At 33.2% G+C, this 27906-nt stretch overlaps 1 protein-coding gene across 7 annotated transcripts in view; it reads right to left on the reverse strand.

Annotated features, from left to right (window-relative positions):
* The window catches only part of LOC105831397 (synaptic functional regulator FMR1), a 112107-nt gene that overhangs the window by 3150 nt on the left and 81051 nt on the right, over window positions 1-27906 (reverse strand). The window lies entirely within an intron of this gene.

A 27906-nucleotide genomic window follows, 5' to 3' on the forward strand; every position in this document is an offset into this window, starting at 1 on the left:
CTGCTAAAGTTGTCCTGTTTTACCTATCTAATCTAATGTAATTTTTTCAGCACACTAGTTTTCTAATTAATTATATAAATTATAAAAAATATATTACTAATTATATTAACATTAATAAACTCAAAATATCTTTTCACAATTAAAATTAAATATAGATACCAATATAACTCAAACTGATTAATTTTATATCAAAAATAAAAAAATTTTTTAAAATTTAAATTTTTGCTCTTACAAGGGAACCTCGCGAACTCGAAAATTCAGATTTTAATGAAACTTGGCATAAATGTAGAGGGGGTAAATACATACATGAATTTAGAAATTTTTAGTAGCAACCCAAAAACGATTTGAAGGGGTGAAACCATCATTCAAAGGTTGACATTTTTGCGTTTTTTCGATATATCTCGTAAACTAAACAAAATATAAAAAAATGTTTTATACAAAAGTTTTACAATAAAAGTACTTCTATCTAAATACAATAATAAAATTATGAAAAAAATGTTTTTTAATTGTTTTTAATTTTTGAAAAAAAATTTTTTTCAAAATTTTATTAATGTAGTTAGATAGAAATATTTTTGCCATAAAACTTTTGTATAAAACATTTTTTGATATCTCCAATATTTTTCGAGATTATCGAAAAAAGCAAAAATCTGTACATTAGGAGTAGTTTCATCCTTTCGATCGCTTTTGATCGGGACTTGAAAATTTACAAATTCATCTGTTTACCTAATTACATGTTTTTTTTTGTGAATGGGAAAAATGCATTGTGTATCTTCCATGGTCGGTCCATGGGGATATGTGGGATGCATTAAACAACTCACCGCTTGGATGAACACAAACACAAAGGAACAACATACTGTCACCGTAAATAACTAGGATTATTTCGAGGACCTAATTACATGTGTTTCATCTAAAGTTATATAAAAAAACATTTTTATTTAATCACGTTAATAAAATTTACAAGAAATAATTTTTTTTGTATTTCTCATATAAAAGAATTTTTTGGGTAACACATGGAAAAATTTTCAGACACAAATTTTTTTCAAAATTTTATTACTGTAGTTAGATAGAAGTACTTTTATTGTAAAATTTTTGTATAAAACATTTTTTTATATTTTGTTTAGTTTACGTAATATATCGAGAAAATGCAAAAATGTCAACCTTTGAGGGGTGGTTTCACCCCTTTAAACCGTTTTTGGACCGCTATTAAAAATTTCTAAATTCATGTATTTACTCCCTCTACATTTATGCCAAGTTTCATTAAAATCTGAATTTTCGAGTTCACGAGGTTCCCTTGTTAGTTCAATATGACGAATAGGGTTATTGCATGTGCCAATATTTGCATCATACAAAAATTTTAATCTGTACAAAACGGAAATAATTTGAAGTAAGGATTACATAAACGAGGATTACAAAACAACGTTGAGTTTCTTAGAATTAGGTTTATATGCCTAATATAAGAGATTACAGCTAAATATTTGCATGCTACAATGCATACACTATTGATGCAGTAATAATGTAATTTATATTTTGTAAATCGTATGTAATGTAAATTGTGTGTAAGTCGCTATTTAATAATATTAACATCCTTTACGTAATATTTCGGATAATTTTTCTCAATTATTTATGTGCGTATTTTTATAATCGTTTTTATTAAAAACCAAAAAACTAATTTGAAAATAAAACACTTCAAAAATAATAAATCTAATATGACAAAAAATATAATACAAAATATAAATGATAATTTTTTATTCAAAGAATCTTAAGTTTTATTAGATGTGCATATATCTGCATATTATGCAATTTTAAAAATATTGAACAAACTTCTATACTGTCTAGATGCTACATGTTTTACCTTGAAATGCGCTAAATTTTTCAATCTATATATCTTGATATTAAGAAACAGGCCAATGGTTTGCGTCAAGTAAACGCACAGCATGAGACCGACCGTGTACTACTATATGCGAGTACGCAACTTGTGAGCATTTGACAAGTGAGATTATTGGCTCTCAAAAAACGATTAAACCTATCAAGTTCTAAGCTTAATCGATAGCTTGAGTTTGAATTATATAATAAAAGTATTTTTTTACTATCGATATTTCCTATTCAGTATCCTACGAGCGATCTCGCGACTCAAAGTCCGAAATTTTTTGTTTCAAGATACGTTATCGCCGTCGTCGTCGTCAACTTTATAGGCACGTAAGGAGATATAAGCAAGACTAGAGTCTCTAGAAAATAAATTTTCTAGGACTCTAGACAAGACGAGGAAATGTACGGTTCATTGTTTCGATGTTAGCTTCCTATGAAAGTGCCACATGGTTCAACGGAGAATATGGAACTGTAAAATTCTTCAACAATTGGTTCTTGCCCTTGCTTCCTGGATCTAAATGTATAAATCAATTGGATCTAAATGTATAAATCAATTGGTTCTTGCCCGTGTTTCCTGGATGTAAATCTATAAATCAATCATATAAAATAATTTTACAACAGTTCCATCGCTACATTCTCCGCTAAACGCAGCCATTAGATACATCGCATGCGAGTGCTGCTAGTACTTTTGCTTAAGCGAGCAAGAAAGCAAAAAAGTGAGATAGCAGGTCTGCTCATGTTGCGTGTACTTTTTGCACTCAACGGTCCAAATTCAGAATGCGTTTCTAACAATGTTATGGGGAGACTTGCATATAATCGGTTAAAAAAATCGATTTCCTTACATAAATTGATAGTTATCCATCCCAAGAATATATTCCCAAAATTTCAGATCAATATTCGGTCTCTAACCAGAGTTACACAGAAGTTTATAAGTGCGCGTTGAACACGTAGCCGAGAGCGCAGATTCCCGTTACCACTCGCCTCAAAGCATAAAAGATCCTTGCAAACTTATTTACAAAGATTTGTCTAAAAGTGAACTTTTGGAGAGACGTTTGGAGGACGAAAAACTTCAACGAGAGTTTGGCGCTTAGCCCCCAAACACTTGCACTCTGGCATTAAAACCATTGAAATCGCAGCCTATAAATCGTTGTAAGAGTGTTTAAAAAAAACTATTTTGCCATCCTCAAGATTATGAACGTTTTAAAAATAAAAATTGGACTACAGTGCAAACGATATGCCGATTCGTACAATGTCGCACAAATTAAGAAGCAAGAACCAGCCTTGGCAGCACTAGAGAAGCTCATGTAGCTCGTAAAATGCAGCAAATTGAGCAGCAACAATTTTTCGAAAAATTTGAAAAATTAATATATAGCCCTGGAATCTGGAGCTGGTTAGCTGTAAGTAGCTATACGTATCTAAAAATTAAAATTTGGTCTAGCAATAATCTTAAACGTTTTTCTCAAAATGGTTTTTTTCAAACTGGTGAAACGAATAACTAAAAAAGTATTTAACTCATCATGCCTTTCCGATGTATTTATAAAAAAAAAAGTATTTTTCATCAACTGTACCTGTTATAGAAACAATATTTTTAAACATATCAATGAGTTGTAAATCGCCTAACGGTCTGCATCGGATCTTAGTAATGGATATAATTCTTTTTATTAAATTTAATTTTCTTAGCTTTATATTTTAAACTGCGTGCCGACAGGATTCGGCAGAATTAAGACACAGTAACTAAGCTAAATTTCGATGCTCAAACACATCTTACAATCCCCCCTTCCTACCTTCCCTGAAAAACTGTAAATTTATTGCGAAAAATAATACCTCAGCCGGAGTTCGAACCCGGATCTCTCGTCATTCCGTGCGAGCATCTTAGCCAATTCGACCACCGAGGCATATGGTATAATTCCTCGCATTGTTTAATATATTACGGTCTATTAGAAATAATGTACTAATATTTTTAAATTTAATTTTACAGTACAATGAAAGTAGATTTTTATGCAAAAGTCATACTTTTTTCTTCTAACTTCCACCATTTTATCAATTTTGACTTTTTTAATGCTAAACCAGATATAGTTGATATGTTTTGAAGTAAAATAAACAATTTTTTTATTTCTTGTTTTAGTCAACTATAGCCAAAGCTACATGTTCCATCGTTTGATATCTTCATTGCCGAGGTGGTGGGAAGTGGCGTCTATATCTCTACGACAGTCGATAAAAAATTTTTATGATTTGAGATTAAATTTGTCGATAAAATAACATTTATATCAATTACTTATTCAATCCTGTTATACATTAAAATGCATCACAATTTTTTTCTTAAAAATCATAAACGAATTCAGAGACAAAAAGAAAAAATTAGTACAAAATAGAAAAAATAATATAAGATAAATCAAAACAGGCTTTAAAATTCGTGAAGATTAAAGAAATACTTTAATTATTTCATACATATTTTTACTGTCGTAGAGATTTATCATATGAACCAAATAAATGTAATGACAATTAACCTTCCAAAAAATACTATTGATTACGCAAAAAAACCGTTAAAATTGATTGTGTACAATATGGAATTTAAATAAATTTTTAAATTTCTAATAATTTTTCGCAATTTTAATATTTTTTATAAGAAATATTGATACTAATCATACATATTAAAGTTTTAATAAAAACATATTGAATTGTTTTTATAACAAATTTATTATAATAATTTATTATAAATAACTGGTTTATAAAAAACTGGTTTCTTAATCAAACTCTTATGGCATATTTGTTCAATAATTTATTGGACAAAAATGTTATTGTCAAAGGCATTTGAGAGCACTTCATTACCACCTCTGAGCAGACGAAATTCTAGCCCTATCATTCGTGAACAATTCTACATCACACAGCATCTCATCAACACTAGTGTAAAGTTGAATCAGAGAGAGTAACGTAGCTTAGTTCAATATCTAATACATCTATAACAATCTAAGAACAATTTAGCTTAAAGATTTTCATATACTTCAAATATTTTCAATAAAAATTTATATCAATAGTCATAATAGAACAAAATAATTTTTCTAATTATTCCAATAAGTATAATTGTATAATAGGACTTGTTTTCTTTGCTATATTACTACACTTATATTAAGGGGATGCCTCTCAAACTTGATTGGGGTCGATAATGTAGAGTCATTCGTGCACATCATTAATGAAATTTCGTATATATTTCTTTTATAGATTTAGAAATTCTTTTCCACAATTAAAGTACACATATTAATATCAATCTGTGAATTGGATTTTATATCAAAAACAAAAAAATTTTTTTTTTATATTACTCTACTTACCGACTTTTTCCGAATCCGCACTCACACATACATACAAGATTTTCATTAAAAGAAATCATTATCCAGTGAATACGTTTTATAACGGCAATATAACATGGAAGTTACATATAATGTAACATTGTTATTCTTGTGATAAGTAGATGCTATATAACATGTAAATAACCTGTTCTGTAACATTTGTTATACGCAGGTAATAAAACTGTTATACATCGTTTTAGCGTTACAGTCATGTAATAAAAATTGCATAATCGTAACATAACACGCTCGTATCAATGTTATTACGAAACGATGCGTCGTAGTTGACTCAGAAATCAGACAACACTATAACATCCTGAATGAGAGATCCATTTGATATTAAAAAAATTATCATAAAGATAATGTTTTTAAAAATAACGGTTTGTCTACAATTACTGTGCACAAAAAATGCATAAAATCTAAATTCATCACTGAACAAAAACAGGATAATAAATGTACTATTAAATTTTTCTTAGAATATATGATCTATATAATTAACCATCTAATTAATTATTTGAACGCTTCAAAGTATTAGTGCTAAATAGATCGCAATTTCCATCAAATTATTAAGGTTATGGACAAAGATAAATTTAACAGTGAAATTAATAAGTAAATAAATTAATGCTATTTATTTTTAATGTTTTGCAAAATTTAATTGCTTTTATAAAAAATAATATAATTGCGTCAATTTATAACATATATAGGTATATGTAGACAATAACAAGTACCCATATCGATGAGTCAAATTGGCGTAGCAGGTAGAGTACAAGGTTCGTCATCCTAAGGTCCCAGGTTCAAACCTACCAGCGGCAAGTAATTTAATTAATTAATAAAAATTTGTCCTAAATTTAGTATGTGCTGTTGATAAACATAATAATAATAAAATTAAAAAAAATTAAAAAAAAAACGAAATTTTTATTTTATTTTATTTTTCTCTAGTTGCAGTTCAAAGATATTCGATTTAAGAAATCTTTTAGATATCAGTTTCATGATTCTGTTCTCAAAAAACGGCGCATTAACATTCTGACATATCATTATGTTATCTTTTAGAAGTCTCTTTATGTTATCATTTTCAGAAACAGAATATGCGTAAAATATCATGCGTGAAACGGAACGCATGTAACTGTTGTGTGACGGTTAGATGACACGTTATATAACATGTTATATTGCTGAGTCGGAAATTGTAACTGAAATGTAAGTTACATGTAATTTCAGAGTGTAACCTGTTATATTCGGTTACATTGCTGTTACATTGCTACTATATTACTGTGTTCACTGGGTATACTGAAGCGTCAAGGCTCATTTCTAAAAGCACAGAATTGTTCTTTCTTTTAATGCAATGTGCAAGGCACGCTTGTTTTGTACGTGCAAAGTCTAAAACTTTTATACGCAGCAAATGTTTTCACGAGTCAACCGCAGGAGTCGATCACAAAACTGTAATTTTTTAATTTTTGTTCGTTTTTCAATAATAAACTTGTGTACTGCGCACTCCGTTAGTGTCTATATTTTAATTCTGGAGAAGGATTTTTAATTCTGTGTAATCAACAAAAAGATTTTTTAGAAAAACAATAATCGCGTTTAATCGGTAAAACAGACCCATGTCCAGCATCCCCTTAACCCTTTAACGAATGATTTCTGCCAATTCGAATTAGATCATTTTTTGGTTAAGGAGTTTTTGGGGTCGCTGATTATAAATCTAAAATCAAAATTGAAACATTAAAAATGACGGATCCAATATGGCCGATTCAAAATATTAAAAATAAACAAACTGTTCAAACACGGTACACAGGGGTTTTAAGGTCGCCGATTATAAATCTGAGATAAAAATTTTTAATGGCAGATTTAATATGGCGAACGTGAATTTCTAAAAGTGAGCTAACATAATATATTAATATACTTTAAACTCGATACTCAGAGGTAAAAGAAAGCACCCCGAATCATGAGAGGCGAGGGAACTCACAATAAAAATGCACCCCAAATTGTGAGAGGCGAGGAGACTCACAATAAAAAAGCATCCCAAATTGTGAAAAGCGAGAGGACTTACAAAAAAAGCACCCCGAATTGTGAGAGGCGAGGAGACTCATGGTAACAAAAAGCACCGCGATTCGTAATAGGCGAGAGGACGGACAATAATAAAATGTACCCTGATTTATTATTGAAATTTTCTGTGTTTTTTATACGTATTTGAGAGCATTCGATGAGCCTCAGCCGCAGATTTCTTCATATTAAAGCAAAAAATTAAAACCTCCCGCAAATGACGAGAGCTGATTTGGCTCGTAAGCTGACATTTTCAATCAAGAATAACTTTATGATGCAGACACAAATCGACTAATATTTCGATGGCGTTATGTTTACAAATGCCTAAGCTTATTGTATGACGTGTACAATCTATTTATTTCGATCATCACTAGTGTCCCTTGAATATAGTCTGGCCAGTTCCCTTAAAATAGCGTCTTTGTGGTGGGGATGATGTGTCATTTATGTGAAGTTGTGTTATACAAATAAGAAAAATACACAAGACGCCTTCTTGCTGTGTGTCAAAATGTTTTCACCCGTGGAAAACTGGCAAATCAATGCATTGTTTACCAAGAAATGCTGACAGAAAGCAACAATGGATTGCAAATATAAACAGAAATTTAGATCTTTCAAAGATCTAAATATCTATATCTATATCTATTATCTATATCTAAATATCTATTTAGATCTTTCTTTAACGTGTTCTATAAAATCGTGTCACAATTTATCATTAAAAATTATAAAACGTTTTATTGTATATATATATATATAGAATGCGCATTTCATATAAAAGAAATAAGTTAAAACAGAAAAATTATAATAGTAAAACTTATAGCCATGTATTGTGTATTTAAATAAAATTTTATTAGTAGATCATTCTTTTGAATAATTATTTTCACCTTTTTATACATATATGCATATATACATAAATACATGTGCTTACCTAATACATGCTTATTTCTTTTTAAATTTATATACGATCTCTTTGCACTTGTGATTGGTTCCGCCATATTAAGGGATTGAGCAAGCTTGAACCAATAAAAACAGATACGATGCGTGGCCAGACTCTATGGCCGGTATTCATAGTCGATTCTCATATTTAAGATTATCTTAAGTACAGTCTTAAGATGCCATCAACCAATCACAGAGCCGTATTAGCATCTTAAGACATTACTTGAGATGATCTTAAAATAAGATTCGACTATGAATACCGACCTATATTCAAGGGACACTAGACCATCGCTTACCGCTACAGCCATCTATTGGAAAACGGCGGAAGCAAAGTTGTACACCTAATATTTCAAGTTATACAAAATTAAATGATGATATAGGATGTTATCAATATGGCCATCTAAGCGTGCTAGTAATATGGTCACTTTTAAGATCTCCATATCGACAAAATTCCTCGATAGATTAAAGGCTTAATTTAAGGCTATTAATTTTTTTAAATCCTTTATATGAATATAGTTCTTTAAATTTAAGGTTATTTTTATTTAACTTCTTGAAAAGCTACTTAAAAGTATTTAGCAAGGGAACGCTGGGACTGGGAGAGAGGAGAAAGTTTGAACTGTGCTCTACTTATTCCTCTTTGGGCGTTGTCAATGTTCTGAAAACAACAGAAGTAGGAGCATCGAAAGTGTGTGTTGGAGTTACAGTTACACCGCGTGTAGAGAACGTAACGTATAAAAAATTGAAAATTTCCAAATTTGAAGAATAAGTAAAAATTATTTTTTTGTTCATTACTTATCATTTACGCATACAGTACTTACATATATTACCAATGTCGCGATCACTTCGCGAAAATATGCTGCAATTGTAGCATTACAAATTAAAAATTTTTTCTATAACAAATAAAATATTTTGTAATATTTTTTGTTTTAATAATTATGTTTTTGTGTATTAATAATTATGTTTTTTAAATAAATATTACTATTTTCTTTTACTATTGTGTTTAAAATGCATTCATTTTTTACTAAATTTACATTGCAAAATAAATATATTTTTTGAACAGAATAAAAAAACTGACGATAGATTCTTAAAGTACAACTCTCCCCCTTTCCATTGATCACCATTTTAATTACTTTATCTATTTTTTTCTAACAAATACGGGCGTTTAAAAAAAGGCAAATTTTTACAAAAATTTTTCGTTCCTTTCTCATTCTTTTAAAACAATCTCTTTTCTTTTAATATCTTCGACTTTTCAGCCAAGACCATCATAATTCGGAGATTTTTCCTTTCGATTAAAAAAAAAAAGAAGTTAAAATTGATTAAATACATTTAGAGATATAAATCAACAAAATTTTGGGGTTAACGTAACCCCTGTGTGTAGGAATCGGGAAAAAAATAAGGTGTGTAGGCAGAGGGTTAAATAAAATTTTGGCGTTTCGAACTTTGCATCACGATATCTCCACTCATATGTAGAAAAAAAATAAAAACAGTTTTCTTACATAAATCAATCACAAGCTTTCAATTCAGCCTTGATTAAAACTCGATCGATTTAGCCGTTTCTAAGATCCGATAATCTCGGGTGCTCGCAAGTCGCGTACTCGCGTAAAGAACATGGTCGGTCTCGCGTTGCGCGTTCATTTAGCGCAAGCCACTACCTGTCTCTTAATTTTAAGTTTAACGTCATTTACAATAAAAATGCGTTAAAAATATGTATAAAAATATAATTATGTTGCACTTTATGAGATATAAGGCAATAAATACAAAATAATATCATTATACAAAATAGCATCAATTTATTTCGAAATAAACGCACATATAATAAAAAAAGTAATTTTAGCTAAACAAATAGTATTTTCGATAAATTTTAATTATAAGTCTAATATTAGGCGGTCCCGAAAAGATTAAAGTATTTTTTCATTATTTTAATACAAAAATTTAAAAAAGTGTTATTTCTTAGCCGAGGCATAGAGTGCTTAATAATAATAAATTAAATAACTTTTAAACCAAAAAAGATTTTAAAAAATTATATTCAAATTTTATTGAGATATTCAAACGTAATAATATTAACTTATAATGCAACTATTAATAAAATTATTGGTAAACTTTGAAATGACACATATATTTTTAATAATTGCTAAAATGTTATTTCTTGCAATAATTTCTTTAGTCTTTGAGAAAAAAGAATCACAGATGCTTATAAGTATCAAAACTGTTAAATTGTTTGTCAATTTAATTGAAAGCTTAGATGTAGATATTTTTTTATAAATACTTTATTCTAGATAATTTATGCAACATTTTATTGCAGTTTTAATGTAAATTTAATTGGTCCGCAAATAATTTTATTTATACAAGGAGAAATGGAAACATCGTGTATTTTTTAATAAAAAGATAAATGGGATCGAGATAAACGTAAAAGTCCACCATAATTTTTAGGTATTTTTAATGATAGCTGAGATACTAATTTTTTTAATTGTACGAATGAGAGCGTGCTGAAAAAAGCGCGGCGAAGCACAAACAACGGCGCGCTTGACATTCCCTCGCTTCCCATCGTCGTGATGGGCAGCCAATGCTTGACACAGTGGGCCGTGCTATAACTCGAGTAGCTAGACGTTTCCCTCAGTACGCTCTCATTCGTACAATTTGAAAAATTAATATCTTGGCTATCATTGCAGATATCCAAAAATTGTGGTGGTTTTACATTCATCTTGATCTCGTTTATCTTTCTATTAAGAAATGCATGATGCTTGTATTTCTCCCTGTACAGAACAACTACTAATCTCTGGATTGCAATAAACCTTACGTACTACTTCAAATACTCAAAATACTTATAAAATTATTTATATTATTTTCAAATGCAGTAAAGCAATCTGTGATTCCTTCATAAAAAATAGACAAACTATGATAAACATTAAGAATTTAAGTGTTACTAACGTTGCAAAAAGAAAGATTTAATTTCCTATCACCAAGATGTCGACAATTATATACGTTGCCATAGCAAAGATTAATATTATCAAAAACATTCATTAAAAATGTTATTAAAGCTAGTTAATATTAATTAATAATTATGCTTTGAATTTTATTGACGATCGTCACTTAATCCCGAGCCGACCATCCGCTCCATCACAAGGGACTTGACGTCTTCGAACGTTCTCCCTGAGAGTCTACCTTCTCCACGGGAAAACCGCTCCCATCACGCTGCCGAGAGCGCGTGAGAATCACTCCGGCGAGTATATAAGCCGGGCGCGATCAAGACCAGACACCAGTCCTGTCCTGTCGACAGAGCAGGTCCTCTGACCGCTCTGTTGCCTGGTTCGCGCCGGCATTCGACTTTCCTTGCTTCCGCCGACGGAGCAGGTCACCCGACCGCTCTGCCGCCTGACTCGCGTCGGCATTCAGCGTTCTTTGTTTCCGCCGACGGAACAGGTCATCCGACCGCTGTCGCCTAGCTTACGCCGGTATTCGGCATCCTGACCATCACTCGGCCCTGCGCACTTGCACGCTTTCGCCCGACCGACACCGCTAGCTTAAGTTTGTACATATTGTAAATATCTCCGTAAGTTAAGTAATGATAATACGCCTAGGATAAGATTACACGTAGAATAAGGTTCATATGTAAAAGGTCTCTAATAAAGAGTTATTAAACTAATCTCGGTGTGCGCAAGTTGGCTTCCCCCTTTCTCCCAAATTCTGGTACCCGGTGAGCCTGTCCGAAGCGTTCGGAAAAGGCAAACTGTTACACATTAATAGAAAAAATTGCAAGTAAACATTAATATAAATAGTAACACAAATAGTAATACTAATAGTAGAGAGAAAGAAATTCTAGTTTTTTGGGATAAATTATTATTTATTGTTAATAAATAATTAGAAAAAATTGAATATTGTTTATTTGACTGTTACGCTATTAATTCAAATTTGTTTAAAATATCTATAATATATAAAATTTTTTCTCGTAAACTGTGCTAAGATCACACATATCATCTTTAAAAATTAATTTATTAATTACTTATTTAAACATTTTAGTACAAATGTATTTAATTTTCAATAAATGTGCTTTGCTCCAACTTTTTACGATTGCATTCGTGTTGATGAGATGGATGAGATACTATGTGATGTAGAATTGTGGATCGATTAATCCTTTGGAGCATATTTTTCTACAAAAATTGATATATAGAGGTTTTTGAGTCGCTAATTATAAATCCGCTATTAGATTTTGACGATTCTTTTTCAAAATAGGGGCTCACAAGTTTGAGTATTTTTTAGCGGTTGTAATATTGCTGTGATGTTGCTATAATGTTATAACATTGCCGCAATGTTGCTGCTATGTTCTGTGTTTGCTGGGAGAGTAGTGCGTCTCTGACAGACCAAGCGCAGCTATTTCGTAGGTGAAAGGAGAGGCAAGAGAGGTAGTTGGAAAATGATAGAGAAAAAAAAGCGAAAGGAAAAAGTGGAAGGGGAGAGGTAGAGCGCCTCTGACAGACCGAGCGCGTGTACCATAAAGGAAAGAAAGAGATGGATAGGTGGAATTATATTATAAGATTGGCCTTTACTTATATCGTTATAATAGCTTTTATTCAAACTTTGTATTATAAAGAAAATGAAGAAAGGAATATTAATTTGAATGTTTTAAGTATTGCCAGAGTTTGGTGCGATTTCGCTTGTGTAAAATTATATTATAAGATTTGAACGTGGACAAGATTTCGCGGCGTGGCACGGCGCAGAGACTAACAAGTAACACTACCCAAGTGCCACTCACCGATTTTGATATGCTTAGAATATGTTGTAGTCTAGATCAAAATAAGAGACACGTATTTTTTTATACGTGTTTATACAGCCGTTGAAGTGGTGAAAACCCTCTTGAAGAAAAATAGGTTTTTATCTTTCTAAGCAAATATCGTCGAAACAATAGAAGATATTAAAACAATTTCAAACAAAATTTTTATGGTTTCTAATGTACTTTAAAACTGTGCAATCAAATTTTTCGAAAATTTTATGTTTTTCGAAATCCTCTCCCCTCTCAATTTTTAAAAATTAAAAAACTTTGTTTATAACAAAAATTATAGTATATATTTAACAACAAATTTAACCATATATGATAAAGTAGTTTTAAAGTACGTTAGAAACCATAAAAATTTTGTTTAAAATTTTTTTTATATCTCCTACTGTTTCGACAATATTTGCTTATAAAGATAAAAAGCTATTTTTCTTCAAGAGGGTTTTCACCACTTCAACGGCCGTATGGGCACGTATAAAAAAATACGTGTCTCTTATTTTGACCTAGACTAAAACATATTCTAAGCATATCAAAATCGGTAAATGGCACTTGGGTAAGGTTACTTGTAAGTATTATACATATGCTAAAGAATAGGCGCTTTCGATGATGGGAAAAAAAACAATCCGATGGGAGCGATCAGTAAGACTGTTCGATAAAAACAATCTGACTGCTCAATTCTTCTTAGATTCAATCTAATTTCATCTAATCGAGAGTCTACTCTGCAGCCATATATATTCGCGACCGTTATAACATCCTGTTTTATTTACAGATTAAGTATCATATAAGTTGTGCTGTATGTTCGAATTTATTAGCAAAATTATTAAGTGTACAACTTTGCTTCCGCCGTTTTCCAATAGATGGCTGTAACGGTAAGTGGTGATCGAAATAAATAGATCGTACACATCATACAATAAGCTTAGGCATTTGTTAACATAACGCCATCGAAATATTAGTCGATTTGTGCCTGCATCATAAAGTTATTCTCGATTGAAAATGTCAGCTTAAGAGCCAAATTCTTGTCATTTGCGGGCGGTTTTAATTTTTTGCTTCAATATGAATAAATCTGCGGCTGAGGCTCATCAAATGCTCTCAAATACGTATGGTGAGACCGCTATTAGTAAAAGAACGTGCCGAGAGTAATTTCAACGCTTCAAGAACGGTGATTTTAACGTCGAAGACCGGCATGGCGGTGGAAGAGAGGTTTTCGAAGATGCAGAATTGGAGGCATTACTTGATCAAGACTCGTGTCAAGCGCAAGAAGAATTGGCAGAATCATTGGGAGTGACTCAACAAGCTATTTCAAAACGCCTGAAAGTCATGGGAATAATTCACAAGCAAGGAAATTGGGTGCCGTACAAGTTGAAGCCGAGAGATGTTGAACGGCGTTTATTTGCTCGTAAACAGCTGCTTGCAAGGTAAAGACGGAAGGGATTTCTGCATCGTATTGTGACTGGGGACGAAAAATGGGTTCATTACGATAACCCCAAGCGCAGAAAATCATGAAAACTTTCCGGCCATGCTTCCATGGCCAAACCGAATATTCACGGCTCCAAAGTCATGCTCTGTATTTGGTGGGACCAACTCGGTGTAGTGTATTATGAGCTACTAAAATCGACTGAAACAATCACAGGCGATCGGTATCGAAAGCAATTATTGCGTTTGAGTCGAGCACTGAAAGAAAAACGGCTGCAATACAACGATAAACACGATAAAGTGATTTTGCAGCATGACAATGCTCGACCTTATGTCGCAAAGCCCGTCAAAACATACTTGGAAACGTTGAAATGGGAAGTCCTACGCCACCCGCCGTATTCTCCGGACATTGTTCCTTCTGACTATCACTTGTTTCGATCAATGACACACGGCCTGGCTGACAAGCACTCCCGTTCTTATGAAAAAGTGAAAAATTGGATTGATTCGTGAACTCAAAGGGTGACTAGTTTTTTCGACGCGGGATTCGTATGCTGCCAGAAAGATGGGAAAAAGTAGTAGTCAGCGATGGACAATACTTTGAATCGTAAATGTATAACCAGTTTTTCATGATAAACCCTCGAATTTCGGAAAAAAAACGACGGAGCAAAGTTATACACCTAATACGTAACGTTAATTTTATTGAATACATTTTACACACACTGAAGCCGAGCTGGTCCCACCAAATACAAAGCATGACTTTGGAACCGTAAATATTCGGTTTGGCCGTGAAAGTTTTCATGATTTTTTGCGCTTGAGGTTATCGTAATAAACCCATTTTTCGTCTCCAGGGTCACATAATGTGCAAATCAAGCAACCTCTCCACGGTGCACATTGGGTAACGCTGATGCCGACGGTAATCATTTTTCTGTGGGTAGATTTCTGAATCGCAAAAATGCAGTTTTTTAATCAAATATATTCTATATATCCAACAAAGTTTTATATTTTGATTTTTATGTTAAAAGAAAATTGATTAATTTACAGTAAAATTGCCTTATCAATATTTAAAGTGCAATATCTCGACGCTAAAATGACAAAATCAAAAAGTCTAAATGAGTTTTAGAGAGTAATTGTTAACTTTAAAAGCCTAAGTCGCGCTATCTGGATTCCACATTCCACCTGTTCCAGGTTCTCTTGTCTATACATGCAATTTTATGACGTTTTTGACATAAAGATTTAAAGAAATTTAGTAAATCAGTATTTTTTTAGACTAAAAATTTATTTTTAAAGTTGAGCGTTTGTCCTTTAATTTGCTTTTTTTTGTTACTGTATGTTAATTGGTTGCCAAGATATAAACCTACGAATTTTAAAATAACATTTTTTTTTTAATATCAATAACTTGGTAAAAAAAATCATAGAAGGCCGTATAAAAAACAAAATTAAAGCTTAAGAATTAAACTTTCAAGATCAATTAATTTCATATACAAAAAAAATGTATCTTTGATCATGCAGTTAAACAAACACAAAGTAAAAAATGGTGAAATTTCCCAATTTTTTTACTCAAACCTTTTAAAATTAAAAAAAAATTAAAAAGAATTTTGACGTAACCATCACAAAAAAAAATTTTGCCTTTCAGTTAGCTTTTTGGTATTTTTTTTTATGACTATTATTCGCAAAGTTATGGCAGTTTAAACTTTACACTTTGCTTCCGCAAAAATTAAGTGTCCCTTAATGTTATTCCGAACTGTATATATATATATATATATATATAAAATGTGTACTTACAAGGAAATACCAACATCTGCTAACTCTACTTTTGAATGAGCCATAGTGTACTCAAAAAGAGAGCTAAAAAAACAAATACCGTGTTTTGGCTTTTGAGCGAATGGGCCTTAATTTTTATGAAAATTGCATCTAAATGTGCATTTTCGGTTTGTAGGGTAAGTACAATAGAGAGCCACTTGTCGGCATGAAGCGCGGTGGCTGCAGATGATAAGTGTACGCCTACTGTTGTGCTATTCGTGCGAACTGGATTCGAGACCAATTGTGACAATTTTATTTTCAGTTTATATGCAAATTAAATTAATTTTTTTTATTCTTTAAAATAAGAAATATTTTTTTGTGGTTTTCATAAATTTCTGTAATGTTATTAAATATAATAAAAAATAATACATTTTTATTTATTATAAAATTCTGATATTCTTGTACAATGTTGTGGGTGGAAATTTAAATAAAAATATTGGAAACAGTGGAAATAAATGTTTCTCGCATCATAAAATCAAAAACTAACATAACTAAAAATATGCAAAATAATTGCTTGGTACCTGTCAAAGTTAAAAAATAAACGTGACATTGTACAAAGATGTCAAAATTTCATATAAAAACATTTTATTTTTTATTATACACTAGCGCAAAAAAAAAAACGGAAAAAAATTTTAATCGAATTTTTAAGCAATCTTTAAAGTGACGTAACTTTGCAAAAAATCCTCCAAATTATATAAACTTTTTTTAAATTAAAAGGCAAAAACTCTACTTTAAGATTGACTAGGCAAAAGTTTAATTTGTTAAATGTGACCCTTTTACATCGCATAAAAACTAAACGGTTTTTTTTTAAAGTAAATGTTTGTTATCATTTTTCACAAGTTTCTTCGTAAAATCTTGCTAGTATTAATCCAGATTTTTAAAGCTCATTCTTTTCTAAGCAATTTAAAAAAAATATGTCAGTACGATGTTTTTTGTTGATTATACACGAGTTTAAAACTCTACATTTTAGGGTATTTCAGAATAAATAACAGTATTCTTTGGATACTATGAAACAGTATCAATGTGCAATATCATATTGATACCGTTTCATCCAAAGAAAACTGTTATTTATTCGCTAAAATATTTATATCTTAAAATGCAGGGTAAATTTCAAACTTGTGTATAATCAACAAAAAACATCGTATCAACATGTATCTTTTTTAAAATTGTTTAAAAAAATAAACTTTAAGAATCTGCATTAATATTAACAAGATTTTAACAAGAAACTTATAAAAAATAATACTTAAAAAAAAACCGTTTGCTTTGTAAGCCCCAATAAGAGGATGCGGCCATAAGCTCCCGACCAAGGGAGCGCCTGCGCGATACGGCGCTAGCGATAGCGGCCTAAGGCCTCAAGCGGTTGGTTTGAGAAACGCATGTGCTGCCACCGGGAGACCCCCCGGCGGCAGGAAGTAGCAGTAATAGTTGAGGGAGTGAGGAGAACGAACGTGCGTGAAGCGGAAAAAAGAGAGTTAGGGATACGAATTCCATGCACAAGCGTTGATCGTGTTCGTCACGTTGTTAAAGAGTGTTCGGAAATATATATTGGTGCCAAAGAAGTGCGGTGACTATATTATTCTTTTCCCTGCCAGAATCCTGTCCTCAGCTTTTCACGCCCCTCATCTTACGTTTACTCTCGTCATAATAACCAGGCGAGATTAATTCCTCCCTAAGCTATTTCCAGTGAGAGGAAATCCTCTTACAGCTTTTCATGCGATATAAAAGTCACATTTAACAAATCAAACTTTCGCCTAGTTAATCTTAAAGTAGAGTCTTTGCCATTTAATTTAAAAAAAAAGTTCATATAATTTAGATAATTTTTCGCAAAGTCATCACTTTGAAGATTGCCTAAAAATTCGGTCAAAATTTTTGTCCCGTTTTTTTTTGCGCCAATATATTTAATAACATCATAAAAATTTATTAATACCGCAAAAATAGTTTTTATTTTAAAGAATAAAAAAATGATTTAATTTAAATAAATCAAAAAAAATTTGTCACAACTGGTTTCAAATCGGGAGCGTCCCAGATGTGCACAGTAATAAACGGACACAGCAAGCTGAGTGAAACGGACGCAGACCAAATGCGCACGGATCAAATGCGCACAGATCAAACGGACACAGTAACCAACAGACTTACCATATGGGTTGCAACTTTTCGGGCACCTCTACCGACGGGGCGGGTGCGAGAGGGGAGACAAAGCCCCCCCCTTGCACCCCCCCGCGCGCGTGTGTGTGTGTGTGTGTGCAAAGCATTCTCTGCACCACATGGGTTTGCGACTGTGCGCATTTGGTCTATGTCCGTTTCACTCAGCCTGCTGTGTCCGTTTATTACTGTGCGCATCTGGGACTCACTCCTCAAACCCAGCTCGGACGGATAGTAACAATACAGGTGCGCACTTAGCGACCGCGTCCGCATTCGCGCGCTTCATGCCAAAAAGTGGCTTTCCATTGTGCTTACTTTACCGGCCGAAAATGCACATATTTAAATGCAATTTTTTCAAATACTAACTTCTCATTCAGCCAAAACACGGTTTTCGCTTTTCACTTCCCTTTTCAAATGGTTCATTCAAAAGTAGTTAGCAATGTTGGCATCTCCTAGCTAGATTAGATCAAAGTATTATCTTGGAGTTATGTAATTTTTTCTTAGATAAACACAAACAAAAAGCACGCACGCATCCTTTTTGTATTATATTATAAATTATTTTAATTTATAATTTGTTTTATTAATTATTTTCAGAATCTGAAAAGATTGCGATACAAAATATAGGCACTGATCATATTCTGCATAAAATAATTGTACACGATCAGAATATTCTATATATATATTGTACAAAAAAAAAATTGTACGTGGAAAAACTGCACAAGAATTATTCTTAAATTAAAAATTGCACACAGATATATTGTGCATAGAAAAACTGTGTAGTGGACAATTTTTCTATACACAATATATTCGTGTACAATTTTTAATTCAAAGCTAATTCTTGTGGACAGTTTTTCCATGTACAATTTTTTTGTGTACAATATATTTGTGTAGAATATTCTGATCGTGTACAATTATTTTGTGTAGAATATGATCAGTGCCAAAATATATTATTCAAATAATAATATTTAATTCGCCAGTGAATTAAAACAATATTGCTTATTTTGAACGACCTGACTGGCCACTTTATTAAATCAATATACTAACACAACGTTTCTATCCTTGTTTTGGGTCCTTCTCAAGTGTAATCTATAATTATAAAAACATAATGTATAAAATATATCTATCTAATTTTTTATGAATTTAATGTGACAAATATGGAAGTACTTCAAATAATGCAGTTTTAAAATTAAGTAGACAAAAAAAGAGGGAACAGACAAGACAAAAAAAAAACAAATTTTTTTTTAAACGTACTACCTTCAATGTAATATTAAATATTCTAATATATAGAAACTTCTTGCAACCATGTCGTTCGTCATAAATTATACAAGTAAATCATAAGCTTGAAGCTAAAATTGCTTTTCTTTAAACTAATTGTTGATAGAACACATATTTTATGTGAAAATCAATAACTTACATGATTGTGAGTGATTTCAAATTTTATAACCGTCAAATGTTGTAAAGTATCACTTGTGTCCTATTAAGGTATGTCAATTATTCATTAAAAAAGTGATACTATAAACATGTAAAAGATGTAGAAGTTAATAAGTGCAAGTGTGGCAGTTTAGTGGGAAGTCACTCTGATAAAAATAACAACCATTACACCGCAGTGGTTAGCTGCTAGTTTCGGTATCGATTCTTCAAAAATATTATGTAAGAAACTAATGGCATTATACAGTGGGTTGCTCACTGTAGAAACGATAATTCTTAAAGAAAAACCATTTTTGTGGACCTTTGGTAGACTATAGCCCCGTGGGAGATTTCCGTTTGTGCAATTTAATTTTTTGTATGTGTCATCGATGATGCCTCCGTCACATCATGCTTTAATTAATAAATTAATTTCAGATGTTAATTTTTTAATAGGATTTTTAGGTAATTTTTTATACGTGGTCTGATCATTAAGTAATTCACTCATACGGTTTGTGTAATCATTGTTTATGATAACAGTCGTTTGACTTTTGTCCGCTTTGGTGACAAAGACATCATCATTGTAACAAAGGAATCTTTGCCATTTAATAAACTCATCTGAGATAAATCAATTTATATAAATGACATATTCATTTTTGCATAAGAAACTCTAAACTTCGCCAGCAAACGTCTAACTCCCTCATCAATTGCGTTATTTAGGATTTTATAACAATTGGTTTTGAAATTCTTTACCGTTTAGGACGGAACACAAACGATCCTTTTTATTGTTCTATCTAATGAATAGTGCAAATTTATCACCTAAGCTAAGTATATTTAATACTGAGTCAGGAATTGGTTTGTTGCTAATGTTAACAATCCATTTTGTTCTGTCTATGTTAAAAAAGGAATCGTAAATTGTCTTCCGTTTACATAATAAATTATTGAATTTGTTAATTAAGTCGGTTTTTAATCTTTGATTATGTTTAACTATTTTATCCTTGTTAAAATTAAACAAATTGTCAATGAGTTGCTTTGGTAAAATCCGATATAATTTTTCTTTTATTTTCCTGATTTGAGACCATAAAAAGTGTAAATGACAATTTATGTCTTCTATTTCTAAACTGAGAAGTCGTTTTTGAACACTGTTCTTTGCATTATTGAATTTATGATTAATATTTGAACTGTGAAAGAACCCGACTAAATGTATATTTTGGATGTGTTGTGGTAAAATGTCATATCTTCTACATCTAAGTAAGAACGTTAATTGTTGAGTAGAATTGCAAATTTTCCGCTGAGTATTTAACCAAGATTTCATCAGAGTGGAGGTGTTAGTTCCATAGTTTTCAGTAATGTAGTTAAAAATCCTTTGCTCTGTTGAGTCACCATTTTTCGAGATCCGTGGTGTATAAAAGATTCAAATGATAATATTTAATTCGCCAGTGAATTAAAACAATATTGCTTATTTTGAATGACCTGACTGGCCACTTTATTAAATCAATATGTTAACACAACGTTTCGACTCTTGTTTTGGGTTGAAATAAAATATATTATGTAAATTTTCATCAGAAATGGATATTGAATTAAAATACCGAATATATGAATAAAAAAATCAGACTTTTGGTGTGAGAAACAACTACAAGAGTACAAATTCTATAAATGAATAAATCATTAACTAAAAGATTAGAAGCGTTTTTATCTATTAGCACACATGCATACGTGCATAAACATATGCATACATGTAACATTATAGGTTACAATTGATCAGAATTAATTAACATCTGAAATTGAAGTTATTTTTGCATGTAAAAAAAAAATATAAAATTACAAATCACAAATAATTAAATAATTAAAACAAAATCATTCAAATTACTATTATAGAGTTATTTTTAATTTTGATTCTTCTAAAATAAATTTTTGCTACTTTCTCTCGGATTTTGATGGGTAAAGATGCATTTTGTTAGCAACTCAAAAAATGTAAAATTATATGCATAATTTATGTTGCACTTTTTCGAGAGATCGACTCATTTTACATTTGTTATTTATTTCTTAACTATAATATACGTTTAAAAATTATATGTACAATATCATTTCGTAGTATAATCGTTTAAGGATCCATTCTACCTTGTCAGGTTAAAATTTTCGGATTTTTTTTGTATAGTTTGCTCTAAGTTTAGCCCTAAGTGTGTAGAATATAGCTGATTGGCTATATTCTATACCAAAATATATAGGTTTATATCAAAGAAAATCAAACTTAAAATTTTTAACGCGTTTTTCTTAAAAATAACATTTTTGAGCTGATAAAAGCTATAGAACACACAATATTCAACAAATCTTTTTTTTAAATGTAAAGCAATGTTTTCTCCCTAGACTACAATTACATCGATATCTATGATAGTTTTTTTAGGAACAAAAAGTGTTAAAAAATTCAGAAGTCAAAATTGATTTTAAAAAATAATAAAGGCTGCCGTTTTGTCAATTTGTATCCAAATTCATTTCTTGTAGTCTATTCTAGAACGACACTCATATTGATCAAGATAATGTTTTGTTCGATTGTTTCAAACGACTTGTACGATTTCTAGGGCTTCCATCAGGAGACCATGTTCTGTGTGCAGAGATTTTAACCGTCTAATTTTTCTCCATCAATACACAAACTTGACTTTAAAAAATTCTTAAATATAGATTAAAATATAGTAAGGTCAGTTGGGGTAAGCGCATACCCAAAAATGCAAAGTTTCTGTTTACTCTTCTCTCACAAGCTTCCAAATTTTTATGCAACATTAACACTTTGGCAACATGACATTTAAACTGTACTTTATAGATGCATAAGATTATTTTTAGAAAAAAAAAAAAATATTAAGAGAAAAAGTCACACTTTAAAAAATTTTGCCTCGATGGCGCACTTGCCCCAGTTTTGGGGCAAGTGCGACCCCAACTATTACTGCCACCATGCTTAATATAGCGAAGTCTTTTTGGTACAGAAGCAGGCAGTTTTAGTTAAGTAATACCTTTTCAATGCTTTTTTTGAGATCTCTTTTTTTTTTTACTTAATTTATGAACACTTAAAAAATACTAAAATACTAAAAATGGAATTTAAAAAAAAAGCTCGACTTTCAGGGTAATTTAATTTTTATTAGACAACTTTTTAACTGCTTTTTAGTAAATAATGAACAAATAGTTTACTTTTAATGACAAAATTTACTTATTTATGAATAAGAATACAATAATGAATAACTGCTTAGCTATTTTTATCGCTTTTAACATTAATTTCTTTTTCGTTTCTTAATTTGCACTTCAAAAGTCTTCTTGTTTTTGTTGATTTCATTTTCCAAGCTCTTCTCTCCTTTTTTGTTTTTGCTTTTTTTTTCTTTTTCCTTGTTTTTTCATTTTCTGCTTCTTTATTTTTTTCAAAAAATTCTTTCGATGTTATAAGTTCTTTAATCGGTTTTTGATGAGTAAAGAAATTAAAAATAATAAAAAATTTCCAAAACAAAAACAAAAAAATAAAAAAAAGCTTCATGGAAATAAAAATAAACAATAAATTTACGGTCGCACTTGCCCCATAGTTTAAGTCGCACATTTACATGTAAGACATTGTGTCCAAAGCAAGCCCGAAAATGTGTTTTTTGCGTGTCGTGTGAGATTTAAAGTCGTACACATTTGTTAGATTCAATAGTTTCAAATCGTTATTTACTGGCGAAGAGAAGACTCACATACTGTTTATCACATTTCCTCTAAAAAACAATAAAAAAGAATTATACATCATTCCAAAATCCTTCTTACGTCCTGGTCATTGGGCAGCCTCACAAATATTTTCCCTTCCTTTCCTCCACGCCTCCTACAACTCCATTCTCCACCCTTCCTCACTCCCTGCCCTCTTCTCTTGCCAGTCTCTTCCTTTCTTCTCCTCTTCTCCAGCTCTCCATGCCTCCTTCCACGACCTCCATCTCCTGCCTCTCCTCCCTTTATCCTCTCCATACCAACTCGCCCCTCCCCCCGCACACTTACATCCCCATCCTCTCTCCATTTATTCTCTTTCTGCTCATCTTCCCTTATTAACTCCCCTCCCTTGAATACTATCTTCCTTCTCCTTCCATCCATCCTCATCCTTGTCCTAACTCCACCTCCTTCCTTCCACCTATAATGTTTGTTAATACTCATCTTCCTCTCGGTCTTTCTACCCTGGCCGTCTCCATCATCCTCCATCTATTCCTCCTTTCCTCCAAACTCAAGTCCTTATCCACCCAAACCCCTTCTGCCCTTTTCACTTCTCTTCTTTCCTTCTTCTCTCCTACGCTTCTCCACCTTCCTCACTCCTCTTCTCTCTCTCTTCTTGCCTCCTCCTACGGCTCTTCTCCTTGTCACTGGATTCCACCTCCGCTACTGCCTGTCCTCTTCCTGTCCTTCTGTTCCTTCTTACTTTGCACCCCCTACCTTCATTCACCGCCTCCTGCTTCTCCTCGCGTCATCCTCTTCGCTCACAGAGAAAAGATAGAATAGAGCGTGTTCATTATTCTTTAAACGGTTCATTATTTTCGGTAATTGTCTACAAAAGAGGAAATTATGGTTGTGCTTTTAATTCACACGCCTGTGTCCCTTTGGGCCTTACCGCAATCTACGTGGTTCCCTGACGCTCTCGATAGGTGCGCCGGAAGCGGGACACGGGCGCCACGCGAAAGGAGGGACAATGAACGAAACCAGTCTCGCCTCAGTCATGTCGGCGATAGTTCCTAGACTATTTTAATAAATAAAGATTTATTCATGAGTGATTCCAAACAACAATAAAAAAGTGTTTTTATTAAAAACGAACCAGCCCTATCATTGTTCACGTCATGAACATGGTCCTTCGAGCCGGATATTCTACCGGATAACGAGATTGGAAATACGCAACAGCGATCGGCACAGCGTGACAACATGGCCGCGCCATAACACATCGAGAATAATCATTTTGGGTGCATAATCAGCACAAGGAATACTTTCGTCGTGCGAAGGATCGCAGGATTGTCGTACGGAAATCAGCAAAATCGCATCTCTCGACAGCAGACAGAGAGAATTTGTTTGTTCGGCATCGCCAAGCGTCTGTAGTACGCATACACGCAACCGTGACACACACACACAGTGTCAGATAACACAACGACTGAATCGCGTCATTACGATTCCGGTGCAAGCACTCGCACCACACAGATCAGTCTCCAATCACATTTTCTTTTGTGTTGTTTTTTTCGCTCTTAACCTCTGTTCCAGCACTGCCTTATTAAAATGACAGAATTAAGAAAACTTAAGTATTCGCGTGGAGCATTGAAAACCACGTTGACGCGGGCGATTACATTCTTAGAGTCAGAAAATGCTCAGCATGCCTTTCTGTCACAACTGCGCGAACGTAAAAATAAAATCGTGCAAACATGGGATCAATTCAACGATATTCAAAGCTCAATCGAATCAATTGAAGAAGTTGACGACGCTGCAGTACGAATAGAATTTGAAGAATCATACTTTGGCATTGTCTCGAGATTTGACCAATTAATAATCGATCGTGAAGCCGCTGTTGCACAAGAGACAGGGGCGAATCACCCACAAGTAGCAGATCAACGTGATCAAGAATATCATTGTCGCTTGCCAAAAATTAATCCTCCGAAATTTGCAGGTGGATATGACGAATGGTATCCGTTCCGTGACACGTTCTTGTCTATGGTACACAACGTCCGAGCTATCCCGGACATCCAGAAGTTTCTATACTTACGAGGAGCATTAGTAGGCAAAGCTGCGGAAATTATAGAGTCTCTCGAGGTATCTGCGGCCAATTATCATGAAGCCTGGCAAATGCTCACAATGCGCTACGACAAGAAACGATTGATAATTCAAAAGCACATCCAAGCTATTTACGGGTTACCTGTTCTTACAAAAGAAAATCACACAGCATTACGAGAGCTCTGCGATAGCATTTTGAAGCACGTGCGGGCGTTAAAGGCAATAGGACGTCCGACCGACCAATGGGGAGACCTACTTGTTTATTTGATCACGAGTAAGCTTGATACGGTCACTAACAAAGCATGGGAGGACAGCCTCGTCGAAGTGGAGTATCCGACTCTGAAAGCATTAATGGAATTTCTAGATCGACGTTGTAATACACTAGAAATCATTCAAAAGAAAGCTCAGCCAAGTATTGCCATCTCTAATACAGATAAACAACGACCTCAAAAGGTATCATCAAACGTAGCGACTCACAAGAGAGAGTGCCCTATTTGCCATGGTGAACATTTCACATTTGCGTGCGAATCTTTATCGAGGATGTCAATACCTGATCGCATTGTTGCGGTAAAAGGCAGCAGATTATGCATAAATTGTCTAAGATCGGGACATCGAGCCAAAGATTGTACTTCTGGAGGATGCAAGAAGTGCAGCAAGAAGCATAACACACTATTACATATCGAAACGTCAGTTAATTCACAAGAGACGTCGCAAGGGGATTCGAAATCGCCCACGACAACTACAACAGACGACAAGAAGTTAACTCTCACATCCCTTTCTTCGAGCAACGCTGATTGCGATGACTTCAAAAAACATGCCTGGCTATCCACAGCCATTGTCAAGATATTGAATCGTGACAATAAGAAGGTAACATGTAGAGCCCTACTAGATGCCGGCTCTCAATCGAACTTCATAACGAGGTCCTTAGCGCAACGATTAGGACTCGAACTTCAAAATGTAAATGTTCCAGTCGTAGGTGTCAATCAAGTAACCAGTCATGTTCGAGACATGGTCAAGGTATCCATTTATTCAAGATTCTACGATTATCAAAGAAATCTTGATTGTCTGGTTTTGAGACAAATAACTGATCGGATTCCCTCATCTCACGCTGATGATTACAACATTAACATTCCGGCAAATTTGCGTCTTGCCGATCCGAATTTCTACATCCCAGGAGAAATCGATCTACTTTTGGGAGCTGATGTTTTTTGGAACATTTTATGCGTCGGACAAATTAAAGCTACATCATTGCATCCTGTTTTGCAAAAGACTTTATTCGGATGGATCCTAGGTGGAACAATTGCAACAAAGGCACATGCGAGTACCAACAGCGGCGGCGCAACAATGTGCAACTTGATTACGAATCAGGAACTTGACCAAAGTCTTTCCAAATTCTGGGAAGGCGAACAATGCAGCGAGCGTCCTAATCTCACACATGAGGAGAAGCTTTGCGAAGAACACTTTGCCAAAACGACTCGCAGGAGTATGAATGGCCAATTCATCGTGCGACTGCCCTTCAGGGAGAACATGATCGAACAGCTTGGAGAATCTAAAGCAACAGTGCAAAAGCGATTTTACGCATTAGAACAAAGACTACAAAGGGACTCCGATTTGAAGATGAAATACACACAGTTTCTCAAGGAATATATAGAACTCGGGCACATGGAAAAGGTCAAAGATTCTGTGGTGGCAGAGCCCGGGTATTATCTGCCCCATCATCCTGTGTTTAAAGATGCGAGCCAGACCACGAAATGCAGGGTTGTCTTCAATGCTTCTTGTAAGACATCCACAGGTGTCTCTTTAAATGATACACTTATGGTTGGTCCGGTACTGCAACCGGAATTATTGGACATCATATTAAGATTTCGCACTTGGCAATTCGTCGTGACCGCCGACGTGGAAAAAATGTACAGACAAGTACTGGTCGAAAAGACACAAAGAAGCTATCAACGCATTTTATGGAGAGAGGATCCCTTCGAAGATCTTGCCGTTTATCAACTAAACACTGTCACGTATGGAACAGCCTCAGCCTCCTACTTGGCAACTCGGGCGTTGCAAGAAATTGCTCACATAAAACAAAAGGAATATCCAACAGGATCATCCACAATATTATCAGATTTTTACGTTGATGATCTCGTGACGGGCGCAGACTGTCTGGATCAATTATCTAATATTTGCAAGGAAGTAATATGTGTATTAGCACAGGCGGGCTTCAATTTGAGAAAGTGGGCGTCAAACGCTCCGGCGTTACTAATGGAACTTCCGAAATCGTCATCAGATTCAATTGCAATTCTAAACAAGGATGACAGACTATCAACTCTTGGACTACAATGGCATTCCAACAATGACATGCTACATTACGAAGTAAAGGAACAATTCTCGAAGTCTGTCACCAAGCGAATCATACTGGCAAACATAGCACGTTTATTTGATCCTCTGGGATTACTCGGCCCAATTATC

The sequence above is a fragment of the Monomorium pharaonis genome, chromosome 1 (assembly GCF_013373865.1).
Source record: "Monomorium pharaonis isolate MP-MQ-018 chromosome 1, ASM1337386v2, whole genome shotgun sequence".
In the NCBI taxonomy this organism is placed as follows: Eukaryota; Metazoa; Arthropoda; class Insecta; order Hymenoptera; family Formicidae; genus Monomorium; species Monomorium pharaonis.